Raw genomic sequence first — 8,506 nt, forward strand, 5'->3', positions numbered from 1 at the left:
ATGGCTACGGAGAATTTCAGGTTCAGAATGGTTTAGAATTTCCCTTCCACCCAAAAGGAAGGGAAGCAGCAACTTTAACGTACATCTTCAGCGCACACCTTACCCTGGGCAAGCCTTGCAGTTACCAAGTTTCCAGTGCTGTGCCATGCAGAGTGGAAAGGAGGGTGGGGAAGGCAGGGCGGCTATAAGTCTCGGGCAACCCTCCAGACAAGCTCTGGCAGAAGTGGCTGCCGGTGGATGGCGTTGAATCATTGCACCCTGGCGGCACAGCTCTCTTCAGCTAGCACCATCCGGTTTCTGAGCAGCATTGGTTTCCTTTGGTAGCTCTGGCTGCAGGAAGGTTGCAGCCACTCACTCCAACTTCCTCCCCAGACAGACAGTCTGTCTGGAAGGCCCAGTGCCAGGGTTCATGCTGGCACAGGGGTTCAGCTCCTAGTTAGGAGGATTTTGTTACTAACGCGTTTGTAATACTGATGCTATTAGTACTTACAGTACTGTCGTGCTTTTTACAGAAGCTGTATTTGTTTGCTCCTACATGAACAAGTAGAAACAGAAAGGGTATTTTTTTTTTGTTACGTAGTGAGAAGTGGAAACCAATGCCTAAAACCTTTTCCCTAATGTCCTGACCCATGGTGCTGCTTTACCCATAGAGGCTGACAGAAACAGAGGACTTGGACCAACGTGCATTTCTCCTTGTTTTGCAAACTGACCAAGTTCCTCTTTCCTATGCAAGGTAGTACATATATACACACTGTAAGACCAAACTGTTAGCTAATCCTCTGTTCTGGAATCCGTCTGACAAAGGGGTAGAGTGGTGAGACATTTTCCTTTTGTAATCTGTTTAAGTAAACGAGATTAAATCTCTTCTTGGCCAGTTTTAAAGATCAAGTCATAAAAGCCTGGAATAGATGTGTTGTATATATTTCCCTTGGAAAGCATCTGCTTCAGCTTTTCTCTTTGTTAATCAGGTCTGAGACCTCCATTAGAGAATAGTTTATTCCCAGCTTTAGTTAATATTTTTCAAATGTGCTGTATTTGTATACATCAATTCCTGCTCTCTCAGGCCCCAAAGATTATCTGAGGACAGGACAGCTCATGTCTACTGAAACTAGTCAATTTTTTTCCTGATGTCAGAGTAGGGACAGGAAAATTACCTGTAGAAAACAACTTATTAAATTAGCTGTGGTCCTTTCCCTTTTGTAAGACTATTTTGTGGGTTGTTTTCCTGAGTAGTGGATTGTTTAAAAGCAGGTTCGTTAGCGCACATTACAAGCAAACCTGTTTAAATTGTGATGTCTTTGGGAAGTTTGTTTACCTTATGTATTCCTTTTGTGTTGTTATTTCTGTGAAGACTGCAACCTGCACGCACTTATTCTGCTGTACTGTTTCTGTTCCTTACCAAGCAAGCAGAAGGTGAGGAAAAAATCTGTGAGATGGTCTTTTTCATCTTATCAAGATCTGAATTATTTTTAGGGCACGGCCATAGCGACTGGTGCAGCTAAAAGCTAACATCATGTAAGCTAGGAGTATTGCCATTGCATTCTTTGCCACTTTGGGTCAGATCCCGCCTTTCCTAGCAGTGATAAATTTGTATTACCTTCTTTTTCTTCCACTATTGTCGCACAAAGCAAGGACTTAGGACATACTTGTGTAGAGATGTGTCTACAAATGTTTTAAAAGAACGCTGCCACCTTTACTACTTGTTCCCTCCCTCTCCTACAGGTACCTTACTTTTCAGACCACTCAGCTTACTACTCTGGTCTCAGTGCCCAGCTTTGCCAGTGCTGGCTTGGGGGAGGACCTGAAGGAAGAGAGTGAGATGGTCATTTTCAGTGTCAGTGCAGCCTTAGGCATACTTAAACGTTTGATTGTGAAACTGCACTTCTAATTAGGGCTTTGGGACAAGGAGCCTGGCCGTGAATGAATTGCAAAATACCCCTGACCTAAGGCATTTCCATGCAAGCAGGTGCAGATTAGTTTTGTGCAGTTCAGCCTGCACTAATCCTTGAACCCGGAGTGCAGGAAAATGAAATGCAGAAGGCAGAGCCCTTTCTCTCTGACACAGCCCCGTGCAAATGTGGCCACGCTGCTTCCAGACCTAGGGTGGCAAGAGGGTGTTGCACTGTGTGGCATTCTCAATTCCAGTCTCTATCAGCTAGGTGCTCTGTACAAACAAATGGCAAAATTTTCCCCTGTCAAAGGAGGAGGAGATTTCTTACAGCAGATTACAGAGGGCAGCTGAGCCCAGATATAGTGACTAAGGTCACCCTTTGAGTGGGGGAGCACACTTCCCATCCTTACCTGGCTCTTTTTCCCTGTTCTTGAGACCATTGAGTATCACGACAGCTCACTTGGAAGGGACCAGAAAAGTGCTTCTGGACAGGGTGTTAAATACTGGCTTAATCAAGAAATTCACCTTGTTTTTTTTTTTCTTTTTCCCCACTTTGGTTTTTTAATCAGCTAGAGCTTACCAATCTAGTAAATCAAATATTTCTCCTACCAGTGGTATTAAATTGCATGCAAAGCACTGTGGGCAGGTAGCCAGAACAATAACAAAGCCGTCTTGAAGGTATTTATCTCTGGCAATACTTTATACTTCTCATTGCTGTCTATCTGAATCTTTCAGTGTATTTTAAACAGTCAGTGAATTAAACCTGGCAGGTAAGGTTATCTCTCTTTTCCAACTGGAGAAACCAAAAACCAAAGGGGTTACAAATAGAATTTGGAGGCCCCTTTGTGTTTTGAGTACTACCCAAGCCCTGGGACCCACTGATGACAAGAGGGCTATTCACAGAGCATGATACTGTCTAATGTGAATCTGGCCATGTGACTTGCTTATCTGTCAGTGTGAGGTTAGTCTAGAAAGAGATGCCGTGTCTTATGATTCTTGGTTGGGCACCTCAGTTACACTGCTGGCTTTTTCCTCTCTTTAGAAGTAATGTTATTGAAGAGTCAGGTCGTATTGAAGACAGTACAAATAAGCACTCAGAAGAAGAACTTTGGGATGTGATTGGATCATACATGCAGAATTTTCTTAAGTATCAAGGCCTGATCCAAAAGAAATGCAAGACTCTGCGTATTTACTGCTTTAACAGTTACAGCTACCTGCGGTTCCACATGACTTTGGTTTTCTTTTCCTCAGAACATGAGATCCCTTTGCTGTAGGCATAAGCTGATTTCTTTTTTCCTTGTTGCCTACCCTGAGTCATTTTGCTCAGCAATGCAGAGGTGGATACCTTTGGAGAGCATAGTTGTGTGGCATATTTATATGATCAGCCCGAGCTATGAACTAGGAGAGGAAAATCTAAAGGAGATGACAGAAATTTGAAGACTTGCTAAAACAGCTTGAAAATTCCAGGAATTCAGATGGGAACCTCACCATGGTCTGAAGTCACATATGCTTGTGGTGGTGCCAAAAATTTCAAATTAACCAGTAAATTAAAATCAAGTCAGGAGTCAGATTTTGAATTTCATGGGATTGTGGTAGGGCTGGAGGAACCAGGGGAGATGATTAAAAAATGATGGCAACACAGTTGTACTTTTTAAAAAAGGGGAAAGAGATGCCCTCAAAGATATTATCTGAAGTAGACTGTATCTATAAAATGGACAATGAAGTTATGTAAATCAGCACTGCAAACATGTTGGGGTAATCAAGAACTGGGTAAGACTAGATAAAACTGGCCTATACTGTAGAGGAACAAAAATACATACCAGTGGCCTTTAGTGACAGAAAGGAACTGTTTCTTCCCTAAGGCAACTGAATCTGTAGAAACACCTGTAACAGTTCTACTAAACATAATTATAGTTGTCAGATGAAAAGAAGATACGATAAGATCAGATAATTCCACCATCCAGAACCAAATGTGAGGTCCATTGAAATCAATTAGATACTTCCGGGTTACTTCAATGGATGCCAGGTCAAGTGGTGGAAGAACCTGCTTAGGAACCAACTGCGGTATTGCAAAGCACAGAAATGATTTGTGCATAGCACAGCTGCCTTGGGGGTAAACCTAGGAGTTTTGAGGAAATGTCTTGCTTTGTGATGCTGATATGTCACCTTCTTTGTGCTGAAGAGTGCATCGATTGAGGAGCAAACAAGAGGAGAGATGGAGCTCAGTGTAAGCGTGCTGCAGATCATAAATGCATGCATGCAGGTATTGCTTTAACTCTGCAGGTTGAAGTTACAGTTATTTCAACAAAAAATAGATATTTTGAAGCTGATTTTTCCTGAATTCTGAATCATAAAAGAAGTGCAAACATGTATTGCAAATTAGATATCCCAGTGCTTAGAATTGTATATACAAGCTGTGCATAAAAGCCTGGACAGTAAAATGTGTATGTGAGGATTAAATAAAAATTAGTTTAATGAAGGAACAGATTTCTCTACCAAACTTCCAGTGACTTCAAAACAAAGAATTTAAAACCAGAATATTTCAAAACTAATAATTTGACAATGTCTTTGTTAGCTAATGACCTAAGCATACGAGAAACCTGATGTGGCTATCATGCATCAATGTGTTGGCATGGACCTTGAGAGTCTGGTACATTATTTAAAATAATTGGGAGAGGGGAGACGAGACTATTCTAAGAGAAATAAATCTTGTAGCAAGTAAGCTTTTTGCATTTTAGCCAAACAAACTTTTTGAACATGGCACTGAAGAGAACAAAGGAGCAAGGGCTGTTTCCCACTTTTACTTTATTTTTAACTCCTGAGGGAACAATGAAACTAGTTTCACCCATGTTTCAAAGGACGGTCGTTTCTGCTAGCCTATTCCAAATATTTCCTAATGGCAATTTTCACAGGTAATTTCCTGCTTTCAGCCAGCTTAAAAGGGGAAACACAAATGATAATTTAGGCTTCATGTGAACCCTGATAATGTTCTTAATCTTAAGAAAAGATTCCTCTAGATGTGTTCACACAGAGTAAAAAAATCCTTTTATAAATAGCAGCATAGTTGGTATTAACAGTAGTCCTGACTTAAAACTGCTGCATGTGCATGACTGCACACTTGCGTGTGTGTGTGTGTGAAGAGGGTAGGAGAAAGCCTTATTTTCTTGAGCGGTGATCTTGTTTAAAACAAATATGTACCTTGGTCTTCTAAACAGTGCAGACTTAAATGCTAAAAAAAACAAATTTAGATCCCAGTTTAGGCAAGAGTTTGTTTATGACAGCATTTAGAATAGTCAGTGGGACTTTTATACCTATTTCTTGATGGGTCCAATCTTTAAGGCTGTTTAATACTTGCAAACTACTGGCTGAAAGTTAGTGTCTTTTACAGAGGGATATTCTGACACGACTAAGCAGACTTTTTCTTTCAAAGCTTTAATTAACACCCCCCCCCACCCCCCGAGATTCTAACTGCGGATTCTAAGTATCCACAGGTACTATGTTGAAATAACTTTGCCGACAAAGCCCTGGCAGCATGCGGGAGAGGCGGCCGGCCGCTGCAGCGCCGGCGGTGCGGAGGAGATGTCCGGTACCTCAGCGCTCCATCTACCGGTGCGTGGGGGAAGTGTCCGGTGCACCGCCGCCTCCCTCTGCAGCCTTGGAAGCCGGCTCTGAAGGATTTTTTTGGTGGCTTAGATCAACCTGTGAGCCTGCTTTCATGCTGGGGAGAATTGCGATACTTAGCCCGTGATATCACCTTACTTCCTTCCTCTCCTACGTCGCTGTCAAGGCGTCTTCATCCATCATGCAGGCGAGGGGCTGAGATCGCGTTTCAGCCTTTTAAGAGGTGAGATTATGAGGCCAAGGATCTCCAATGACCCAGTTCTCAAACCACAACTAGCTGTGGCTGCCAATTCTTCTGATTGAGTAGTAACTGCTGTGCATAAAATGGTGGTCTAGAAGGGGGGGAAGTACGCAGAAAGCTATTGCTAACGTCTGAGGTATTCGTTTACTATCTGCACTTGGTCATGTCTTGTCAGCTTCTTGAATCACAGGCTAAAAAAACCCCTTTGAAGTAAGGGAAAAAAATGTCTGTATATCTGAACAGTGCTGGGGTTGTCCATTCAGCAGAACCAGATCTCGAACAGATCTTTAACTGCAGGGCCAGTTGATCTGCATGGCTAGTGCTGGTTAGAAAAACTCGAGTGGAAACTTTTTTTCTCCAAGGGGACCAAAACATGTTGTTTGGATTTTGACTTTTTACTATGACAAAAAGCTGACTTCATGATGCAAAAATTAAACATATGTTTCAAAACGGGACAATATAGGATGCCCAGTGCTGTTCCATTTCCCTAAAAAGATGTGACTTCAGAAATCGGTTCGCTTTGAACAGCATTGCCTTTCCAAGTGGAAAATGATTCATTTGGCCAAGGGCTCTCCAATCAAATTTATCATTATTTCTTCAGCTTCCGAAAGCAATACCAGAAGTTAATAACAACTCATGTAGACATATTCTAATCCTTCGCGGGGCGGAGGAACTAAGCTGACCCTACTTTTCCACCTGTAAAACTAATTTACTTCGTCCAAAGTCAGGGTGCCCAGCCTGCTCCTTGCAGCGCTTCGCATTCCTGCGTCTCGGGGCAGGTTACGCATCCCCCAGCTACCGGCAGGGAACGGGGGAGCGGGAGTTAGGCGGGAAGGGAATCGAGACGAGTGGTCCGTCTGTGAGTTTTCAGGCCTTCCTCACGCAGTTTTTCCTCGGTGAGGGCGGCCCGGAGTCTCTAAGAGCTCTACCGGTCGCTCGGCCCTCAGGGCCGGCGGTCGGGCCGCCCGCCTTCGCCCCGGCCCTGAGGGGCAGCGGCCGTTGGCTCCCGCGCGCGGCGGCCGTTGGTGGCCGGCAGAGGGCGCGCGGGGCCCGGGTGGGGGGGGGCGCCCCCTCCCCTCAGGCGGGACCCCGGCTGTGGTGGGTTCTGTGACCGGCGCTCTGGCCCCCGAAATACCCCGCTGGAGTGGAAACGCCGGCCCTATCTGTACGCGAATGGTGGAGGTTTGTTGGTGGGGTTGTTTCCCCTCGCCCTCCTCCTGTTTTTCCTTCTCCTAATTCCTACTAATTCCTACTTCCGTGGAGTGTTTCTTGGTGCCAGTCGTACCCCCCCACCCGGCAGCCCTCCTCCTGCCACCCTACCAGCAAGCCCGCGGAGCCCCCTCTTACACAGCCACTGCCTGTCCTTCCCTCCCCAAGGTACCACAAGGGTCCTTACAAAAGGGCTACTTCTGGGTTTTTTTTAACCTTTAAGGAACTACCTTATCTGATTAAATACTAAGATCATGTTCCCTTTTTTTCTTTTTTTTTCTTCTTCTTTTTTTTCCCTGCTTTATCTACCAGGGCAGACTGTGATTTCTCCTCCTTGAGATCTTCCCAGCCATCGCTGCCTGTGCTTGCCTTGCCCAAGCATCCCCAGCTTATTCTCCCCCAGGGTCACAGCTTCACCAGCAACCTAAGCCCAGCTGCCTCAGCCCTGCTGGGGACCCCTTGATGACATCGCTGCCTACAGAGCTCATAATAATCCCCACAGGGAGCTAATACTCTCAGGCCTTCCGTGGCAACACCTCCCCATTGAGAGGTCTTGCTGAGGACAAAATGCTGGCCACAAGTCCCTGCTTGTATGAAGTTAGTTTGGAGGAGTGAATTTTGGTTGTTTCTGCTGCTTCATTCAAGGCACGTTCTTCCTCCAGCATGGTCCTCCCAGTGCAGTGCTACCAGGAAATGTCATTGCCATGCACCACCTTTTTTTGCTTTAAAGTCAATACTTTAGCAACGTTTTCCTCGATGATCCAGTTAGCTTTGTTTCCACATGACAAAAAGTGCATTTCAAATTTGTATCCCACTTACCCACTGGATGATGGACTGAGTTGAATGAATGGGACTAATTATGGCCCCTTGTAAGATGAGTCCCTGCCTCTTTATCCCTTCTGCACTGTCAACAGAGCTTCTCCAAGTGCGTCAGTCTGTTTGATCAGAAAATGTTCAATTAAGACGTTGCATGCCTGAGGTTTGACAACCAACGCAGCATTGTATACAGATATGTGCTTGTTTCCATACGTGCCTCTGGCCTATCAGACAGTCTTGCTGACATCTGTCAGTAGGTTGCAATGGGGTTTATAAGCTATAATGTTCACAAAATGTTAGTTTTCCTTTTGTCTGGGAATTTCTCTGATTACACCACAGTGTCCCGTGGAGTATACTTGTTCTTGGGACACTGGTCTACACTACAAACAGCTTTGGTGTTGGGCATGGTTTTTAAGCGCATTGAAAAATGCTTTCTCAAAGTTCAGCATGCAGAAGTTAAATAAACCAGAATAACTGTTTCGAAATTCTTCACTGTACATTTCACATTCAAGCATAAATGATATGCTATTTTCTCACTGAGCCCTACTCAAAGCATGGAATAATTCTGCCCTAAAACCAAACTGCTACAGTGTAACAAAGGGGACCATTTTCTGTGAGGCCTGAATTATACAACTGTAAGGTGGTGGGAGCGTAGGAAGAGGGAGGGAAAACCTTCCCTCCATCATAGAAGAGGGATCTGGCCCGGCAACTGAGTTCTTTCTCCATCA

Source organism: Accipiter gentilis, chromosome 20 (assembly GCF_929443795.1).
Source record: "Accipiter gentilis chromosome 20, bAccGen1.1, whole genome shotgun sequence".
NCBI lineage: Eukaryota > Metazoa > Chordata > Aves > Accipitriformes > Accipitridae > Astur > Astur gentilis.